A 23,352-nucleotide genomic window follows, 5' to 3' on the forward strand; every position below is an offset into this window, starting at 1 on the left:
AAAATCTACCTTACCTTTATATTTTATAAAAAACACTTATTTAAAAATATATTTATATTTCATATAAAAAATGAAATTAAAGACATAAAACCAAAATAATACCAGGTAGGTCAGGTCATTGATGATTAATCATAATAAAATAAGATTAGGAAAGTATTATGATGATAAAGAACTTATCTGATATTTCCTGGGTAGTTAAACCAAGAATAAGTACTAAAATCCTAGATTATTTGAAGTTAATGTGGACATCTTCAGAATTAGAGTCATTTTTTTCCTACATGGGATTATTCTTTTTTTTTTTAAACAGTTACTCCTCACTATTGAAAGTATCTCTGAGCCCCAAGTCCCAAAGACTTTAGCTCAAGTTCTAAAGCTGTCATTTAGTAGTTTTCTAAGGTTAAATTAGTTATTTTATCAGAGGCCCATTTTCTTTATTTATAAAAAATCAACATTGATGATTTTTATAACAGTGATGATATTTATAAAAAATCAACAGCAGCCATCATGGAAGTGAAAAGCATACCCATCATACTTCATAATTTATTAAAATATGATATAAAACATCAAAGAAAATTGATATTCATATCTACACAAAATGCATGCTTTCTCTGGAGGCAAATAACTGGTAATCATAGGACTTGTTAGTGAGCAAAACATAACAAAATTGAAAGCTGGTTATAGAATTTTCTCAGTGTAACATATTTGTCTACAACAAATAGAATCATTTACCACTTTGACCAGATACATTATTTTATTCAGTTTATTTCTTCAGGTATGGCAGATAGTTGATAAAAAACAAATCCATTATTTGGATGAACTTAAATAATCTGTCTCTCTCAATATATATTTATATATATATACATAAATACATGTACATATATATTTTTTCATTTCCACAGTTACCTGAGGACTTGACAATAATACTTGACACTTTCATATAAAAAAATGTGGGTAATTTTAAAATAGGAAATCCCTAGTTAAATTAATGGAGAGCCATAAAATATTAACAAAGTACACTTGAAAGAAAGGTCCAACCATGAAGTGCTAAATTTAGTACATGGAAAGGGTTATAAAATGTTAGAAGTTTCAATATAAATATTTAGATATAAGACCACACTTAGGAACCAGATTCAGAGACCACCTAGTTCATAAATTCCAATTATAGAACACAGATAATAGCTTCTAGAGCATTATAGTACATTTCAGAACATCTTGATTTCTGAAGGCAGACTATTAATGTGTTTTGAGGAAAGAAGAAATAAAGGAAAAAATGTACATAGTAGCCTTTAGTTGCAAATAAGACAATAATATGAATGCATAGCTTGAGATTAATAACAAGAACTAGACATCATTCAAGTTTGAAATTTGGGTCAACTGAAAAATGCCCAAGGTATGGTTTTTCCCTTATCCAGCTAAGCTATTTCTATAAGCACTCAGCATGTGTTCGTAAGTTGCTTATAAATGATGACCATAAGATATAGTTAGTATGTTCTAAACTGTAAGAGAATGAGGAGCTCCCAAGAGCATGGGGAAAAAATCTGTCTGTGAAAATTGAAGCCATCTCTGCAGCTGCTAAGTCGCTTCAGTCGTGTCCGACTCTGTGCACCCCACAGAAGGCAGTCCACCAGGCTCCTCTGTCCACGGGATTCTCTAGGCAAGAATACTAGAGTGGGTTGTCATTTCCTTCTCCAAAGCATGCGTGCATGCTAAGGAAGCGATCTCTAACCTGTAGAATTGTTACTCTTTCAGCCATTGATTACCATACAGAGTAATAATTCCACATGGGTAATCTGTAAACCATAGATTCATAAAATTGTCATTATTTTCTATCTCCCTTGTCCTAGAAAACTAGGCTTCTTCTGACTGTATCCCTTGGCATCTTTCTGTCAAAATATCATTGTGACATCTGTGAAAATCAATGTGAGAACTAGAAATGAAATAAAATGTAATGAGCAAACAGATTTGCAGAAACATAACAAAAGATTAAAATAAATAGTAGTACCAGAATATATGAAGACAGAACAATGTTTTCTATTGGGCCTTCAGAATTTGGTGTTTGGTGATGGAAGAAGAAATTTTTTCACTGGAGCATTTTTCACTCTGATTTGAGTCACTAATTCCTGATACTAACCTATATGATGTACTGTGAATTATGCAAACTTTGTTTCTCTGGTTATTTTTGTTGGTTCTATGAAAATAACAGGGATACTTACAGTCTTCCAGAAGAAAAAGGAACAGAAAAATTAACATATTATTTCAAAAAAATTGACTATTGGAACATATTCTGCTTGACAATTATGAGTTAAAAATTACAAAGATGCTACTTATTAGTTTTATTATGATTTATGGCACAATTAACTGGCTATCGGAAATCTGGATCATTGGAATCCTGTGATACATGGCATCTGTCTTCAGGCATTGTAAAAATTGGAATTTCACTCCAAATGTTATTGTGGCAAAAGATATAAAATGACAGAAGTCCTCATGTGTCTATCTAATATGTTCTGTGACCAACCTATCCTAGCTCTTAGCTCAAGAGTGTTAAAGCCAGATGGCAAATGCTCTCACAGTTTTTTAAGTACTTGATCTGTGTCCACCAAATGTGCAGCTTTGGTTTCCAGGATTCCCTTTAGCAATAGATTGATAATTCCCTCCACAGATTTCCTTATAACGTGGATGCCCTAGTGGCTTTTCATAGTCTGACCTGTGTCTACTTAAGTTTTTATTTGGATGATTAATATATTTACATTTTTCATCTTAATTTCACCGGGTACCCCATCAGTTTATGCAGCAGACTTATTTTGAGGACGTATGAGTCCCCTAGCTGCTGTCCCTTGTTGTGGGCATTGGAATTCCTTCTTGAGTCCCTAAATGGCTGCCACTCACTGCAGAGTCCCATTATGGCTACTTTGAAAATTCCCTGGGGCCCCAGCACCTTTCTGTGAACAATTTCTTTTAAACAACATTTGCTTGGATCGGAGAGCTGCACACAAAGGAGTGAAACTCAAATCCAACAGTGACTTACCCAGAAAACAGTGAACTGAAAGGGTTCAGAAGGCACCTTGGCTGAGCATGCTCCCGCAGGCCATTAGCAGTTATCTTTGAATCCCATCTTCTTGACCAAAAGCTATTAAGGAATAATTAATAAAGACAATTTAGTTAATGAAAAATTTATTAAATACTTCCTAAACAGTACTGCAAGTTAAGGCAGACGACTTCCCATAGAATTAAGTGTATATAAAAAGGAAGGGAAAAATAGAAAATATCTGCTAGGTTAGGACTACATAATCAGCCTTGTTTAAGGTAAGAAACAAGGTTTCTTGGTGTTTGGAGATTGACTGACTGAATATACTGTGTTTCTGGTCTAGCAGAGCATTTATTGAAACACAGAAGTTTAGTTTGCTGATATAGGATCCTGGGCAAGAGAAATTTATTTCAACACTAGTACATTTCATTTGAGAAAAAGTTTCCCATAGGGCATTTACTCTATGTGGAATCAAGCAGGTTATTCCTATGATGTATCCTAGAATCCCAGCCAGGGATTTGCAACAATATCAGGTCAATCCCTGCTCCCAAAGCTAGTTACCTGATTACAGTGTTGGAAAGGTGAGTCTGGGATTATAACATTTATGCATATATGGCTCAGTATATCCTGGCTGACAGGGAACAACACTGGTTCCAAATCAGGGAAGGAGAAGGTCAAGGCTGCATATTGTAACCTTCCTTATTTAACTTATATGTAGAGTACATCACGTGAAATGAGGGGCTGGATGAAGCACAAGCTGGAATCAAGATTGCGAATAAAAATATCCATAACCTCAGATACGCAGATGACAGCACCCTTACTGTACAAAGCGAAGAAGAATTAAACAGCCTTTTAATGAAAGTACAGCGGCCAGGCCTCCCTATCCATCACCAACTTCTGGAGTTTACTCAAACTCATGTCCATTGCGTCGATGATACCATCCAACCATCTCATCCTCTGTCACCCCCTTCTCCTCCTGCCTTCAATCTTTCCCAGCATTAGGGTCTTTTCAAATGAGTCAGTTCTTCGCATCAGGTGGCCAAAGTACTGGAGTTTCAGCTTCAGCATCAGTCCTTCCAATGAATATTCAAGATTGATTTCCTTTAGGATGGACTGACTGGATCTCCTTGCAATCCAAGGGATTCTCAAGAGTCTTCTCCAACACCACAGTTCAAAAGCATTAATTCTTCAGTGCTCAGTTTTCTTTATAGTTTGACCCCAGATAAATAACAGAGGGAACACAGCCCAACTCCTCAACAGAAAATTGGATTAAAGATGTACTGAGCATGACCCCAGCCATCAAGACCCAGTTTCCACCTCAGTCTGTCTCTCTCATCAAGAAGCTTCCATAAACCTCTTATCCTTCTCCATCCAGGGCAGACAGACTGAACCACAATCACAAAAAACTAACCAGTCTGATCACATGAAACACAGCCTTGTCTAATTCAGTGAAATGATGAGTCATGCTGTGTAGGGCCACCAAAGACAGACAGGTCATGGTGACAAAACATGGTCCAATGGAGAAGGGAATGGCAAACCACTTCAGTATTCTTTCCTTGAGAACCCCATGAACAGTATGAAAAGGCAAAAAGATAGAACACTGAAAGATGAACTCCCCAGGTTGGTAGGTGCCCAATATGCTACAGGAGATAGGTGGAGAAATAACTCCAGAAAGAATGAAGAGATGGAGACAAAGCAACACCACCACCCAGGGGTGGATGGGACTGGTGATAGAAGCAAGGTCCGATAATGTAAAGAGCAATATTACATAGGAACCTGGAATGTTAGGTCCATGAATCAAGGCAAATTGGAAGTGGTCAAACAGGAGACGGCGAGAGTAAACATCAATATTTTAGGAATCAGCAAACTAAAATGGAATGGAATGGGTGAATTTAACTCAGATGACCATTATATCTACTACTGTGGCAAGAATCCCTTAGAAGAAATGGAGTAGCCATCATAGTCAACAAAAGGGTCCAAAATGCAATACTTGGATGCAATCTCTGTTCATTTCCAAGGCAAATCATTAGATATCACAGTAATCCAAGTCTATGCCCAAACCAGTAATGCTGAAGAAGCTGAAGTTGAACAGTTCTATGAAGACCTACAAGATCTTCTAGAACTAACACCCAAAAAGATGTCCTTTTCATCATAGTGGGTGGAACGCAAAAGTAGAAGTCGAGAAATGCCTGGAGTAACAGGCAAATTTGGCCTTGGAGTACAGAATGAAGCAGGGCAAAGGCTAATAAAGTTTAGCCAAGAGAATGCACTGGTCACAGCAAACACCCTTTTCAAGCAACACAAGAGAAGACTCTACACATGGACATCACCAGATGGTCAATACTGAAATCAGACTGATTATATTCTGTGCAGTCAAACATGGAGAAGCTCTATATAGTCAACAAAAACAAGACTGGGAATTGACTGTGTGTGGCTGAGATCATGAACTCCTTATTTCAAAATTCAGACTTAAATTGAATAAAGTAGGGAAAACCACTTGACCATCCAGGTATGACCTAAATCAAATCCCTTATGATTATACAGTGGAAGTGACGGATAGATTCAAGGGATTAGATCTGGTAGACAGAGTACCTGATGAACTATGGACAGAAGTTCCTGACATTTTACAGGAAGAAGGGATCAAGACCATCCCCAAGGAAAAGAAATGCTAATGAGAGACATATATATATATATATATCAGGAGTTTGTAATATCTATAAGATATTCTGCAAAATAAAGTAACTATAAAATTATCATTTGGTCATATATTTTTTCATTTATTTCTAATCTGCTTTCATTTTTGTCCATCCCATCTACATTATTACAAAGGTGTTAAGTTAAAAGATGGTTTGCATCTCCATATTACTTGGGAAGTGATTTCACTGCATGTTTTATTGGATTTAACAAGCAGCTGAAGAACATTCAGTCACTTCTAAGACTAAAGATTATGTTCGAATTGACCCAAAATAACTAGGTCCTTTCCTAAGTAAGCCATCTTCCTTTGTGATTACTTCTCATAATGATTTTGTCTAAATTATTCAAGTTTACCCTGTTTCTTCAACTATGTTTTTATTTATATGGCTGCATCATGACCCAACAAATCGGAGACTAGTCCTCTGGGTTACTGGTTAGTTCAGATAGCCTGATGTGGTATGATGGATTTTCTGAGAATCTGATGTCTTGGCATTTGACTGTGGTATAGATCAGAAGAATCTAGTGAGTCCTTACATCATCAAGGAAAGTCTCTATGTCTTAAGAAAATTACCTCTGCTGTACTGTAATCTGAATAAAGTTATTGGACAGTGGATGGCAGAGATTGTTGGTTGTGTCTGAGAATGGTTTATAGACTGAACTATATGAGTTTAGCTCATAAAAGTGCAAATCCTAAGGAACAACTCACATAAACTTTGCAGGAACATGAAACATTGCCGTTAAGAGACATACACTGCTAATTATTCGGCTTTATAGATAGGATGAGAGTAATCTCATGCTCCTTCCTATTGCAACTTTGTAAGCATGATAGGGTTATTTATTTATTAGGTTATTTCTGTTTGAAGTCATTATGCACTCAATTTACAGTAAAGAAAAAATTTTTAGGCTATTTAAGGTTTGCCTTGGTCAAATGAGTTTTACTCCTATTTCTAATACTTTGAACAAAATACTAATACTAGTTTGATGAACATGGGGACAGTGTTAGTACTTTCTATATGGAAGACCAACAACATGTTTTACAAAATTTTTAGTAAAATATGTCAAACTAGAATTTTATATAAAATAATATTTTCAAAAGTCATGAGCTACTCTTTCAAAGAAGGAGACATTATGTAGATAGACTTATGTGTCAAACGATGACAAAGTTCCAAACCACAAAATATTATAGCTGAAAATATTCACTAGTAAAACTGACAACTTTTGATCAGATACAAAGTGTATAAACACTTATTTCAAATCTGAATTGTGTATCATTGGTTAAAATACTAAGATCCTAGACAAATTCAGAAGAAAAAGGACATGAAGAAATTGAAATCTATTTTGCATAGATTTACTTGCTCTAGTAACTACCAAAAACTCAATTTTGTGACCTGCATTGGACAAAAAGGAATCATTTGGATTTAGAGATATAACTAAAGGTAAATCTTATTCCAATAAACCTTCTAGTGCATTTCCCACAAGATCATTGCTGGATTTTGTAAAGGATATTTTATGAGAATTTCAAAATGCTAAAGATTTCCACAGTCCTTGCTGATGAAAGTAATGATATATTTTGAAACAATTTGAAAACTGGTTATCCTTTTATCAGTTTGATTCGTTTTGCTTCTTTGTTTGATAGTCTCCAGTGTCCTCAGGTGTATGATGCTCTGGTTAATTACTTGAGACAGAATATTGAATTTGAAAGGCCATTAACTTTGATTTTCTCTCTTTCTATTTTGACATAGTGTTTTTCACAGCATGTAGTTATACTTTAGGCTTGATCAGGTAAAATTTCCTAAATAAGTAAAACTTTTAAAATGTTTGAAATTGGATAGAAACACAGCAGTTGAAACACAGAGCCTAGAATAAGACACACCTCAACTAACATTTGCCCTGATAATCAACATCTTAGAATTGTTTTGTGGTGAACAGGGTAACACTGATCCTCTTACACTTTTAGTACTACAAGATGTAAAATCATGATATTTAAGAGATGACACAAAATATTCCTTCCTTCCCAAAGCTTAAGACACCACAGGCCAGTGGAAAGCTAAAGCTTTCTTTTAATAAGCTTCCAAAATTATTTCTGTTTCTATAAATGTAAAGTTATTACATTAAGTTTAAAAGGTCTTTGAAGAGTATTTAGTCCCATTTAAATATTGAGTTAATTAAATATCTTAAAATATTTAAAAATACATTCACTAACTCAATTCCATTTTAGGTATTTTAGTTTTCTGACTTAATAACAACATTTCCTGAGTACTAAATACTGCTATAAATTTTGATAAAATAACCTTACAAGTAAGAAAATCATTAAGCCTCTTCACATATTTCAATATGTTGAGAATAAACACTAAGATTTAATGTTCAAATGATTTTACAACTATGAATCTACTATAAATTACAAATTACTTGTAATGCTTTTCACTCTAAGCAAGTCTAACTTCATAAACATAGTTTAGGTACATAATATACAAAATATGCACAAGCAATTTCCCCAGACATTACTAATTTTTTTATTATTTAAAAAGCTTCTATGTCTTTAAGCCTCTCAAATTTTCTGTTTTTGGATATTCTACTACCAAAATTTTGACTGAGACATGGAGCTTTACATAGTCAGAGTCATTCTTCTGAACATAAAGGAAGGAGTGCATTAATTATGGTATTTCTAGTAACTTGGTAGACTTCCCTGCTGGGTTAGTGATAAGAATCTGCCAGCCAATGTAGGAGACGCTAGTTTGAAACCTAGGTCAGGAAGATGCTCTGGAGAAGGAAATGGCAATCCACTTCAGTATACTTGCCTGGGAAATACCTTGGACTGAGGAGCCTGGTGGGCTATGGTCCATAGGGTTGCAAAAGAGTCAGACATGACTTAGGAACTAAACAATAACAATAGTAATTTGGCATTACCCTCTCAACTCTCTGCAGGCAAAAGATACCCAACTGGATACCTACTTCAGTCAAGCTCCTGCCAAATAGTTTACCCAAGGCTGTTGATTATATACCAACTAATGTGGCTATTTTGAAGTTTATAGCTTGCTAATACCTGTCATTTCTCAATGCTTAGAATGTGCCAGTTCTCAGTGTCGGGTCTGTCTTGGTGGCAACATTCAGTGACAAATGGATGGCCTTTTCTGACACTCTATTGGAGGCCAGGAAAAAGCTCTAGCAAGTCACTCACCAAACACTATGTATAAGTTTAATTTTTCCTGCACTTACCACTTATAGTAATGTAATGAATAATTATATGTGTAAGATTCATACTAAAATAGAGGCTCAGATGGTAAAGAATCTCCTGCAATCCAGGAGACATGGTTGGATCCCTGGTTAGGAAAGATACCCGGGAGAAGGTAATGGCAACCCAGTCCAGTGTTCTTGCCTGGGAAATCCCTTGGACAGAGGAGCCTGGTAGGCTACAGTCCAAGGGGTCGCAAAGGATCAGATGCTACTAAGTGACTAACACTAACACTTGTATTAGACAAACCAGCCCTGTATTTCATTTAATAGTACTCAGACATTTTTATCAATCCAAATTATTTTGACTTTATTAAATCTTATCTTCCATTGGATTTAGTTTTTTTTTTTTTCCCCAGTTTTCCTAAGGTGGAAGTTTTGGTTACTGACTTAAGACCTGTTTCCTTTTAACAAAGGCATTTTCAGCTATAATTTTCCCTCTGAGCACTGATTTTTCTGCATCCTATAAGTGTTGGTTTATTATTTTTTAATTAATTATAAATTATTGTCTGATTTATATCATGATTTTGTATTAAATTTTAGTTTGAGTTGAATCTTTGACATATATCATTGCAGTAGTAGGAAAGATTCATTTTTCTGGTTACTGTATAAAATCACAGCCTATTGCTAACAGTATATCTCAATCTTTTTTATGCTTCCTTTTGTTCTCTACCTAGTGATATTATGCTCACAGAGCAAAATAATAAAATCTGATTTCAAAATGGCATTACATTAAACTCATTGTTTCCTTCATGTGTAATAAGTCCTTGAGTTTAACTATAAATGTTTGTTGGTTGTTTGATTTTGTTTATAAAGGCAAATGTAATCATTACCATCACACTTAAAAGCAGGAGGAGATATATCTCCCAATAACAACAGTTATATGAACCTCTAGTCTGAATTTTTCTGATCAAGCAAAAATGTCTAATTAAAATTTCATTAGTATATCTTCTAATTTGCCCTTATTAATAGACCAAAAAATTGAAAGACATCTCAATGAAATTTATACTTTATGTTAATTCAAGATGATGTTTTAAAAGAAATAACTTCCGATTTTAATTTCCAGATGAAGTCTTTTCTTTCATATTATAATAAAAGAAGCCCTTCCAGAAATGTATCCAGACAAAACCTAAAACATTGTAAACATAGTTATAGACTCTAGTATGTTGTTTAAGGCTTGATTCAATTAGACTCTCAATATAATTTTTAAGTGGGTGATTGAATTCCCTTCAATTGTCCTACATCTAGTATAGTTTTATAATTTTATTTGTCTCTTTTCCCATGCATTATCAGAATAATCCCTTAGAGGGTAGGATCTAATTAAATAGAATCTTCAGGGAGTAATACGAACATTCTGTTTAAATTTTGCTTACTTAAAGACTAATTAGAAAGACCTTTTTTTGTTTTCATGCTCTGGGGGGAAAAAAAAGCAAAACAGTAAGAGAATACTTTAATGGCTACAGAAAATATAATTTATAAATTATGTATAATAATTGATTAAGCTATGTTTTCTTTCTGGGATCATTCTTAACATTACTTTTACAGAATGAATGAGCTTAAAATTCATATATATGAATGCATATAGTCAGTTTATTAATAATTAACAAATCCAATGTGATTGAATAGCATTTTCACACTAAAATAATAGTTGAAGCAAGAGCTGAGTTAGTGAATATTTTCACTTACATAAATATTTAATTTGAATTTTTAACTTTTCAAAAGTAATTATTTTAATGCCTACTATAATTTCTGATATATAACTGGTACTCTGTGAGAAGTGAGCTTTCAAATTTTAATTTTAATAGGTCTAAGGATCTTATGATCTAACATTTCAAATGGAGGTATGTGAAAATGCCAAAACATTTCAATCCCATTGCCACAAATTTGAAGCAAGGTGTTACTTCAGTCAGTATGGACCTATGGTTGTAAATAAATGGGTCAAGTTATAAAATCCATACACAAGAAAATAATTATTAAAAACATAATGAATGACTGGGTGCTCTGATTATATGTATAGAAAATCATTCATCAATGTCATAAATATTTAGAAGCTTAAGTAATTATCTGCTTCCATGTGTCTATGTAAATTTTGTATCATCACATATTATTAAATTGTCAGCAGTTTTTAATGCACTTAGTTTGTGTAAACCTTTAGCCTCTAAATAAAAGACCCATTTCAGTAACTTTTTAGTTTATCTGATTAGTTGTAAGTAGTTAACTCCATATTGACTTACAAGATGCAGTTCTCAGTGATAACAACCATATTCTCTAAAAATGACATATTTTTCTTACACTTAACACATTTTTCAGCTGTTAAGTAACGTTACAATTGTCAGGGGAGTGTGTAATTTCCTTGGTTCTGTCTCGTCACAGCAAAAATTTGAAGCAACGGATGTTAAAGCCCTCAGAGAGAACATGTCTCAGTTCTCAGACAGAACGTGTTACAGCTCTCAGCTCTTGGACAGACAGGTTACAGCTCTTGGACAGATCAGTGTTACAGCTCCGTGTTACAGCTCAGTTTTATTTAAAAAATAAAAGGAAAATACATCCTCAAGGCATGCTGAGGGCATGCCAACCCAAAAGACTCGAAGAGAGAGCCCCAGCCCTTTGGCTCCTCTTTTTATATGTTTTTTCCTCCCCCTGGGCCTGGCCTATGTAAAATTGGGCTAGCCAGGAGTGCTGTTTGTTCTACGTGAGGTCTTACTCCAGTCCTTGGACTTTTCTTTGTTCTATTTTCGCAGGCTTTTCCCTTCCTTGTCTTTTAGCCACCGCCATTCTACACTCCTTTTTCCTATTCTAACTACCTAACACAACGATATCTCTGGATGTGTAATCAGAGATAAAATTTTTAAAAATTAAGTCAAAAACTAAATAGCAGGGGCAGGGTAATTAATGAAGAGGAGTCTAAAGAACAGAATTTTTCTCTTTGTGCAGCTGACAGGAGGATCTATCGGGTTGCCCTCCAAACTTACGACTACAGTTAGGTATCTTTGTCTTGAATTGGACCTGGGTTTCTCGTTTAAGAAATTATGGTACTGTTTTGATTTTCAATAAATTTTTTTGTGTAATTTACTATGTAACTATTGTACTCTGTTGTTGCTTATGACAGAAGTATAATTTGAGGGTACACATATATTACTTTTATTGCCATCAAATTTTCCCATACTTTATGAATTGGTTATGCTTAATTCTGAATGAAATCACTAGGTAAGTGAAACTGCAAGGTTTTTTTAACAGGTGAATATAAATAAACACACTTGAGACATCTTCTATCTTTTGCGTTAAAAGTAAAGGGATTATACTGGTGACAGCACTGTATTGAGAACAAACGATTAAATTCTCCATTGTAAATTCTCCAGACAGAGCTTAAAGAAATACTATTAGTATGATATCAAAAAGTATATGATCATATCAGACAGTAAGAAAGAACTCTTATGATATGTATAAAGAAATTATGCCATAGAAATGATTCTTTAGCTTTGGCCTCACCATTAAGAAGGAATTTATTGTCAGTTTTTGTCATTCAACTGCATAAAATGGAACTGTGAGAAAGGTGCTGGTGTTTATCATTGGTCTGAAAAATGCTGAAATGTGGAAAAATCAGGAAGACAGAGAACTAAGCTGAGACAGAAAGTCCTAGTGAAGCTGCTTGCATTGTAGATGTTTGGCTGATGAGCAATGTATACTTTTCCTCAGAGTCATATGGACATATACCAGGTCAGGAGAGCCTGAATTCCAAATGGAATGAAAGTGACCAAGCATGTCTCTAAGTATTGTAGCTAAGCTCTGGACATACTTCCTACATTAGTATCTGTTCATGGAGACTTCCTAAGACCCTCCAAGAGTCATCAGTGCATCCTTATGACAGAGCTAGATTTTGTATGCCTGTCACACAAAGAAAACAAATCCCTGACCAGTGTTACATTAATACAAAGAAGCGAAGAAGCAGCAAATCAATAGATGATTATAGGTAGCTGTGTTAGGAAAACAAACAACAATAAAGACTTCTCCCCTCCCCCCAGAACAACTGAGGATGAGAAGACCAAGGAACAATGATGCAGTGCCATATGCTTCTTTTATCACACTCAGAGCTTTTGGGATCATGTATATCAATTCTTTATGGGAAGAATAATAGAGATTAAGATATTATGTTGACATTTTAGAAAACTGGTCAACCACGTGTAAAAGAATGAAACTAGAACACTTTACAACACCATACACAAAAACAAACTCAAAATGGATTAAAGATCTAAATATAAGACCAGAACTATAAAACTCATAGGAAACATAAGCAGAACACTCTCGAACATAAATCACAGCAAGAACTTCTATGACCCACCTCCCAGAGTAATGGAAATAAAAACAAAAATAAACAAATGGGACCTAATTAAACTTAAAAGCTTTTGCACAATGAAGGAAACTATAAGCAAGGTGAAAAGACAGCCCTCAGAATGGGAGAAAATAATATACCTATACACACACACACACACACACACACATATATATGTGTGTATGTATATATATATATATATATACACACACACATACATATACTATTCATAGGCAGATAAATTTGCTTCAATAACCTCAGATGTGCAGATGACATCACTCTTATGTCAGAAAGCAAAGGGGAACTGAAGAGCCTTTTAATGAAAGTGAAAGAGGAGAGTGAAAAATTTGGCTTAAAACTTAATATTCAAGAAACTAAGATCATGGCATCCAGTCCCACCAGTTCATGGTAAATAGATGGGGAAACAATGGAAATAGTGACAGACTTTATTTTGGAGGGCTCCAAAATCACTGCAAATGATGACTGGAGCCATGAAATTAAAAGACGTTTGCTTCTTTGAAGAAAAGTTATGACCGACCTAGACAGAATATTAAAAAGCAGAGATATTACTCTACCAACAAAGGCCCATATAGTCAAAGCTTTGGTTTTTCCATTAGTCATGTATGGATATGAGAGTTGGACCATAAAGAAAGCTGAGCACCAAAGAATTGATGCTTTTGAACTGTGGTGTTGGAGAAGACTCTTGAGAGTCCCTTGGACTGCAAGGAGATCAAACCAGTCTATCTTAAAGGAAATCAATCCTGAATATTCATTGGAAGGACTGATGCTGAAGCGCCAACACTTTGGGCACCTGATGTGAAGAGCTGACTCATTGGAAAGACCCTGATGCTGGCAAAGATTGAAGGCAGGAGGAGGAGACAACAGCAGATGAGACGGTTAGATGGCACCACCAATCGAAGGATATGAGTTTGAGCAAGATCCAGGAGTTGGTAATCAACAGGGAAGCCTCGCATGCTGCAGTCCATGGAGTTGCAGAGTTGGACATAACTGAGCGGCTGAACTGATGCACATATATGCATATATTTATACATATATTAATATACACACACACATATATATGTGTAAGTTAACCATTTTTCTACCTGTCTACTCCTTAAAAGTTTGCTACAGATATTAGACTATATACAACATTCTAACTGACTTAATACACATAAAATTAATGATTTTATAAACTTTTACCAATATAAATTATATAAATTTACTATATTAAGATTTACATGAGAAATAGTCATAAGAATTGAAATTATGCTATCATTTCATTGTTACTTGGATGAGAATAGCAGAAGCAATGCTCTCTAATGTAGGACGTATTTAATCTTCATTCAAACCACAAGCAGATTTGTCATGGAGACATGCAGCCAGAGCAAGGGTATAAAACTCTAAAAGCTTTAAATCCTTGTAGATTCCGTCTGGTTTATCATCATCTTCAAGGTCATAATTATTCAGAAACTTGAGAAATATATTACCTAAGGGATTGATAGAAATCATATAGTCTACTCGCTTTAATACTAAAAGGTTTACTTTCTTATGAAATTAAAAACTTTCACAAAGACTAAAACCAACAGAAGAGATGTATTCAAGCAAAGTTAATAAAAATGCCCTACAGCTACGATCTGTAAGATTGGATTCCGATGGGAATTGAATGTATCACTTTATACTCTATTGCAGTACTCACATCTTTTGAATTTTTAAAGTTAAAATAAAGGCTAGCCTGAAACTTTACGTTTGAATGTCAGTAGAAGACATTTTAAATCTTTTATAACAATGTGTAATTTCAGATTTCTATCTAAAATGAGAGCTTTTAAATAAAATAATTTTCAGATACTTAATTACAATATTGTCTTAACCACAATTAATGAAGAATGATACACTACTGTCTTACATTAAATTATACTTAATCCTTAAAAAAATCTCCACCATGAATTTTCCCAATTATGATAGCCTAGGAAAAAATAGTAATACAAACGTGTGATTTAGAAGTTGTGTGTTGTTGGCTCACTTATTCAATCTACAAGTATTTTCTGTTTGTCCACTACTTGTAGGACTGCTTAAAGTGTTATGAATGTGGCAACAGAGAAAGAAATATCTTTGGCCTCACAACTGGAGATAATAAATAACATAAATGACACACTATGCCACTAGGGGATTGAGTCAGACTAAAGTAAGAGGCTAAAAGAAAAACTGGGATGAGGTGAGGGCACAGTCAGTTTCATGGCCATTTAACCTGTGTAGTCACCAGGGCCAGGAATTCAGAAGGGCTGTGTGTTTGGCTTAATGCTCTCCCTTTACTGTCTTGAAATTCTTAACCATTTTAAACAAGGGGCCACATATTACACTTTTACTTAGAGCTCCGCAAATCATGCAGCCAGTTCTAGGTGAGATTATTTTAGACAGAATGGTTCAGGAAAGCATATCTGAGTAGACACTTAATAATTCTGAACTGTTTCATACAGCAGTAACTTCCTTAACATCTTTGAGAACATTCCAGAGGGAATAACAAGTGAAGCATGTTGTGGAAGTTGGAGGAATAACAGAAAGGCTAGTATGGCTGAAGGAGGGAGAACAGTGTGGGAGGGTCTTGGGCGCAGGGAGTGGGGACAGATCATGTAGGGTCTTCTGGTTCAGCGTAAGCATTTTGTGTTTTCCTGTGACTGAAATAAAAGACTTTGAAGCATCTGGAGAATAATAGGATCCATAACACTTTAGGGAAGGATTGGATTAAATGTGTAAAGAGAGTATTGCATGAATCTAGACAGGAGTTGATATGTAAAGATAAACTCTTAACTGGATGAATGTGGAACCAGAAAGATGAGAGACTAACTTCAACCCTAAAAAACATAAAAAGATAGAACAGGGGACAACTCAAAGCCCAGTTTGTGCAGTCAGTTTATGGAAAGTTCTAAAACTGCCCACAACACATCTGTATTTATGACTGTTTTAGCTGTGCTTGGGATGGAATGAAAGATAAAAGATAGTTGAAATAACCCACAAGGCATCTCATACTATTTTGACTAAACCTTAGTTTCTCTCCCTGACTTCCCCCTCCCCCAAAAAGTTTTTTTTTTTTTTTTAATGAGTATTCCTGGAAAGTGAAAATGTAAATCTGGGAGCCTTAACTTGGATCTACATATCTAAAATCTTTGGGAGGTAGGTTGCAGATATTCATATATTTATACAAAACATTTTCAGTGCTTTTCTTCATGCAATTACTTCCATGACTTTTTGAAAACCAACAGACCACAGAAGTCAGAGTCTCTTTTTACAGTCCATTCCACTGATACATGTGTCTATTCTTATGCCCATACCACCTGCCTTGATTACTGTAGCTTTATAATATTTCATGAAATCAATATGCATAAGTCCTCAAATTTGATCTTAAACAATTTTTGATTCTTACAGATCATTTATTAATTTAGATAAATCTTAATCTTTTTCTTCAAAAAAGCCTATTAGGATATTGATGTTATTGTAATACATCTATAGAAAAATTTTCAGAGGATTGTCATAATATCACTACTTGACTTGGCTCCATAACATGTTAACAAAACAAAATACTCCATTCTGCTTTTATTTCTAAATGATTTTTAAGATTACTTCATTTTTTAACAAAAACCTGTCATAAAGGAATGCTACTCACATCATGAGACTTTCATACATGTATACTGTGATACGTGTGTGTTAGTCACTCAGTTGAGTCCGACTCTTTGCAACCCCATGGACTAGAGCCCACCAGGCTCCTCTGTCCATGGAATTCTCCAGGCAAGACTACTGAAGTGGGTTGCAAGTTCCTCCTCCAGGGTATCTTCCTGACCCAGGGATTGAACCCAGGTGCCCTGCATTGCAGGTACATTCTTTACTGTCTGTGCCACCATGAAGCCCATACTATGATATTTTACATATTCATACATAAATATAATTAATTAAAATATGTGATAAATATTATGATTCCAAATATTTTGATTATTTAACAGTCATAACCTTTTTTTAATCAATAACAGAAGCTTTTTATATGCTGCTAAACAGTGGAAATAGTACAGACTTTATTTTCGGGGGCTCCAAAATCACTGAGATGGTGACTGCAGCCAAGAAATTAAAAGACGCTTACTCCTTGGAAGGAAAGTTATGACCAACCTAGACAGCACATTAAAAAGCAGAGACATTACTTTGCCAACAAAGGTCCATCTAGTCAAGGCTATGGGTTTTCCAGTGGTCATGTATGGATGTGAGAGTTGGACTATACAGAAAGCCGAGGACCGAAGAATTGATGCTTTTGAACTGTGGTGTTGGAGAAGACTTTTGAAAGTCCCTTGGACTGCGGGGAGATCCAACCAGTCCATCCTAAAGGAAATCAGTCCTGAGTGTTCATTGGAAGGACTGATGTTGAAGCTGAAACTCCAATATGTTAGCAACCTGATGCGAAGAACTGACTCATTTGAAAAGACCCTGATGCTGCGGAGGATTGAAGGCAGGAGGAGAAGGAGACGACAGAAGATGAGATGGTTGGATGGCATCACTGACTCAATGGACATGAGTTGGGATAAACTCTGGGAGTTGGTGATGGACAGGGAGGCCTGGCGTGCTGTGGTCCATGGGGTTGCAAATAGTTGAACATGACTGAGCAACTGAACTAAAGTGAACTGAAACTAAATTTACTAAAAAGAAACAGGTGAACTTAACAAGCACTTAGTACCTATCCTCACTGAAGCAAATGATCAAAAAAACTGGGTTCCACTCTATAAAGATGCAACTTCGAGGAGATCACCCAGTGAATGGGGAATAATAAAACATCTGTACACTCAAAAGTGTGGAGGGAACACAAACACAATGACAACAGACTCTAAAATAACACTGAACACCCGTCTCATACTTTGGCTCTTATGCTTGTTCACAGGATGACTGTATACTTTACCAGTTAATCTTCTTCAATACAAGCATTCCTCCCGCCCCACCCATTACCCAGAAGGAACCAAGCAATGGTTTTAAAGAACTGCATTCCACAGTAGGTATGGCTTGCCACATACCATGGGAGCAAATACTTAAATATCTTGCCTTGTATATGAGGGGTTGCTTAGACTGGTTATTCCTTTGTCCTCTGAATACCTGGATGTATATTTCTGATTAAAAAAACCTTAGTTCTTATGACTGCATAAGAGATTTTGAAGGGTTATTTCCTTTTATCAGAAAATTACTTTCCGCAAGCCACTTATCAATAGAAAATTACACTGAGAACGTCTAAGCTATGATATCTATAATATAAAGCCCTGTGTTGCAACCCTGAGAACACAAACCAAAATATCCAGGCTTAAGTTTGAATGCTCTGCTGTGATTAGATCTTGAATAGGAGGAACAGGCTTATCCTTTGTGGCTGATCTCATTCTAACTTTACAGTCTCTGACATCTTACCAAATTTTTCTTCACTACAGTCTTTCTGAACTTCAGTTGATCCACAAAGGTCTGTAAAAGCCGTGCATAATATAACCTCAAGCCCTGTCCTTCTCTGGAAGTTTACAGTTTTGTCGAGGTATTTATGGCCTCCTGAGGTGAAAACAAGCTGGAGTAAGATAGAACTAAGAAGAGATTTTACTCCTGCTGGGAGAAGCTGAGAATGGGCGCTCATACTTTAGTCTGAAAAAAAAGCACAGAATTACTTACAATTATTTGTGTGATGTGTTTGTGCTTTGACATTTCAATATTTTCATTCATTCATTCAGTGATGAAGATGTATATATGTCAAAAATTAAACTAGAATGTTAATAAAATTTACTTTTCCTTTATGAACTGTATGGAAAAAGCAAAAGTTGCTCAAGTAATTGGACTTTGAAAGTCTTTTGTTTGTATATAAGACTATAATGAATTGTGCACTGAAAAAAATAATCTTCTTATTAAAATCCAATGAGGTAATTTTCAAATCACAGAAATAATCATTTCTATAGAGTCTATTTGATTTTAAAGATTTTCTATCATTTTATCCAAACAGTTATTTTTCCCTTAGAGGAGTTCGGTAAGTATCTTAAAAAGTTATTTATCTGAATTTGTATTCAAATTAATATACTGTCAGCAATAATTATCCACAGTAAATTATCTTGAAAACCTTTCAAAATAAGTAACATATTGTCTCTACCACTTTACAAACCCAAGCAAACACACTCTCTGTCAACGTATTTAAATTTAGTTAGTAGTTTTGATGATCAACTATGAAAGAAAAGAGAGGAAGGAAAAAGGAACTAATGGATCACCACAAGGCAATCAGTCATGATTTTCAAGACACTGGGTGCGTCAGTTAGTATTACATTATCACTCCATAAAATGTTTAATGAAAACAAGCATATGTTCACCAAAACGGCCTTAATTTCCCCAAGTTTAACTAAACTTCAGACAGATTTCTTTCCTTTTATAGCCTCCTGACTTACCTCTCACACCTGCCCTTACAAAATCCAGATGGCCTGAACCACAGAGGTCCCTCTCCCTTTTTTAAGAGCATTTACCATAGAAAACTTAAAATTATAATTTATTCTCTGTCGTTTTGGGGATATAAATCTTTCTATTTTCCAGCAACATCCAGTTTACTCTAATTTTCTACTTTATAATTTACAGTTAATTCCATGGTCCATGTGTCTTTGACCATCAGTAAGTCCTTCCTTTCACTCTGATTATACAGTAAACATCTTGAGGGCAACGATCTTGTGTCATGCTTCCTTTTTGTTCTTCCTGGTTTCTTTTACTCTTTAAAATAAAAACTATCTATCTATCTATCTATATATATATATATTTCAAATGTACCACATGATGGTTTGATAGACATGCACATAATGAAATGATTCTTATAGTCATACAGTCAAGTTAATTAACATATTATCTTATCTTTGTGTGTGTGTATGTGTGATGAGAGCACAGGAAATCTATCTTAGCAAATGTCCAGTATATAGTATGGTATTATAAACTGTAGTCATTGTGTTGTACCTTAGGTCTCTGGATTTATTCATCCTGCAACCCTTTTTACTGTGATGACGAACATCTCCCTGATTCCCCCACCTCCCTGTCTTGGTAACCACCATTCCACCCTCTGCTTCTATGTATTCAGCATTTTTAAATTCTGAATATGTGAGATCCTGTAGTTCTTTATTTTTTATGTCTGCCTTGGTTGACTTAGCATACTTTCAGGTTCATCATATTGCTGCAAATGGCAAGATTTCTCTTTTTTTTTTAAGACTGAATAATATCTATAACTATCACAATTTCTTAAATACTGCGTTGGTCAAAAGTTCATTCTGGTTTTTCCATAACATCTTAAGGAAGAACCTGAATAAACTTTTTGGCCAACCCACTATCTCTTAGGTACCTTGCTGGTTTCATAACCCAGGACTATCTTTCTCAAGCACCTGGGAGCCATCTCTTGAAATGTAGTTATTAAGGAAGACTGCTATATTCTTTCCTCTCTAAGAGAGGGTAGAATCCTAATTTCCATGAGTGTCTTGCTTGAAGTTGTATATGTGCTGCCGAAGCGAGCACAGTTGTAAAAGTATTTCTTGCCATGAAGATAAGAGAAAGTTCCTTTCTTTTGGTAAGACCAATTAGCAAACACAGATAGCCTGATACCTCGTATCTCAACCTTGCATCTCCTTACCTCAGTATTTCCTTTAATGTCTTTTAAAATTTGGAATACAAAATCAACCTTTTACTATGTTTATCAGATATGTAGCTGAGTAACAGACTAATCTAAAACTGGAAATAGAACTGCCATATGACCCAGCAATCCCACTTCTGGGCATACACACTGAGGAAACCAGATCTGAAAGAGACACGTGCACCCCAATGTTCATCGCGGCACTGTTTATAATAGCCAGGACATGGAAGCAACCTAGATGCCCATCAGCAGATGAATGGATAAGGAAGCTGTGGTACATATACACCATGGAATATTACTCAGCCGTTAAAAAGAATTCATTTGAACCAGTCCTAATGAGATGGATGAAACTGGAGCCCCTTATACAGAGTGAAGTAAGCCAGAAAGATAAAGAACATTACAGCATACTAACACATATATATGGAATTGAGAAAGATGGTAACGATAACCCTATATGCAAAACAGAAAAAGAGACACAGAAATACAGAATAGACTTTTGAACTCTGTGGGAGAATGTGAGGGTGGGATATTTCAAAAGAACAGCATGTATATTATCTATGGTGAAACAGATCACCAGCCCAGGTGGGATGCATGAGACAAGTGCTCGGGCCTGGTGCACTGGGAAGACCCAGAGGAATCGGGTGGAGAGGGAGGTGGGGGGGGGGGATCGGGATGGGGAATATGTGTAAATCTATGGCTGATTCATATCAATGTATGACAAAAAAATAAAAAATTTAAAAAAATAAATAAATAAAACAAGCTTTGTAAGTATTTTTTACTTTAAACGATATGTAAATCGTATCAAATTATTTTTTAAAAACGAGTGATCAGAAATATTTAGTCTATAATTCCTTAAGGAAATGAAGTTATGATGTCTATTGTAAAACTATATATAAAATTGATCATTTAATTTTCAATAAGCAAAAGAATGGAGAATGGATGTTAACTAGAAAGTATCTATAATTTTGAACCTCTCCCTGGTAGCTCAGCTGGTAAAGAATCTGCCTGCAAAAAAAAAAGAAAAGAATCTGTCTGAATGCAGGAGATCCCAGTTGGATTCCTGGGTTGAGAAGATCCCCTGGAGAAGGGATAGGCTACCCACTCCAGTATTCTTGGGCTTCCCTGTGGCTCATATGGTGGTGAATCCATCTGCAATGTAGGAGACCTGGGTTCAATCCCTGGGTTGGGAAGATCCCCTGGAGGATGGCATATGACAACCCACTCCAGTGTTCTTGCCTGGAGAATCCTTGTGGACAGAGGAGCCTGGCAGATTACAGTCCATGGGGTCACAAAGAGTCAGACATGACTGAGCGACCAAGCACAGCACAGCACAACTATTAAATACTAGATAAAAATCCTTTACATGGAATTTAACTGAATTATAAAACTAATATATCTCATAAAAGCAGCATTATATGAAAGGCATTCAATTTTTTCTCAAATATTTATGCTAAATTATACACCATTTTTCATCAGTAAACAGAAAATAGCTGCTGCCGTCTGACATTTGGATGGGTTTATTTTACTTTCTTGACTGTGTTTTTTTTATTGTTCTGCTCTCAATTGCTGCACTGCTCAATTTTATTTAACATGAAATAACCACAGCATGTAATGAATTTTAAAGCAAGATTAAAACATAAAAATCAAATAGGTTTAATGATTGTGGTCATCAAATTACTCAAGTTTTTTTTTTTCATTTCAAAACAAGGTAGCATGTTTTACTCACATACTAAATTTACTGAGGATTATTGTGCTCATGTTTGGAAGAGATAGGTATTACTTTCCATGTAGATTTAATCTTAGCACAAGAAAAATTCCTTGAAATTTACTATCACTTTTCTCATTTAATGGCTAATGATAACAGCTAAGACATTTACTTGTTAATAGTTTTCCTGGTTAATGAGTGTTTGCAACTATTTTTAGTACATTTATCAATCATACCTTGAAAATTCAAGCTTAAACTATCTTCAAAAAATTAATTTGTGAGCACAGTTAAAAAGTGTTGGCCTAGGTGTATGGATAAGAAAAACAAAAAGCTTGACACAATTGAATTGGCTGATAATATGGGTATAAAGTGGTAAAAAGATTCTTGTTCTGATTAATTTCTTGTAAACTCTACATCACCTGATGCTTGATTCATCTGACAGAATAATTCAACTTTCACTCTTCTGTGTGGCCTTATAAAATCATGCCAAACTAAATTCATTTGTTACAATTATGTGCATCACAGCTAACACTAGATAACATAGATAACAATGAAACAGTACTGTCTACAAAGAAATTTTGTGTAACAAATATCATTAACCCAAAGTATGGATGTTATATAAATAATGACTGAGTACAAGTATTATATCTTAACAGGAGTAAATATACCTAATGCCAGATATTTAATAATGAAATGGGATGATGCCATGTCTTAGTGTATAT

General features: G+C 35.0%; 1 long non-coding RNA gene across 2 annotated transcripts in view; it reads right to left on the minus strand.

Annotated features, from left to right (window-relative positions):
* Positions 1-3,021: 3,021 nt before the first annotated feature.
* LOC122687008 overlaps positions 3,022-23,352 on the minus strand; it is a 45,869-nt gene continuing 25,538 nt past the window's right edge. For both annotated transcript variants that reach the window (XR_006338978.1, XR_006338979.1), the window contains one exon: positions 3,022-3,127. This is a non-coding gene — a long non-coding RNA (uncharacterized LOC122687008). The remainder of the gene's footprint in view (positions 3,128-23,352) is intronic.

This window comes from Cervus elaphus, chromosome 30 (genome assembly GCF_910594005.1).
Source record: "Cervus elaphus chromosome 30, mCerEla1.1, whole genome shotgun sequence".
NCBI classification, from domain to species: Eukaryota; Metazoa; Chordata; class Mammalia; order Artiodactyla; family Cervidae; genus Cervus; species Cervus elaphus.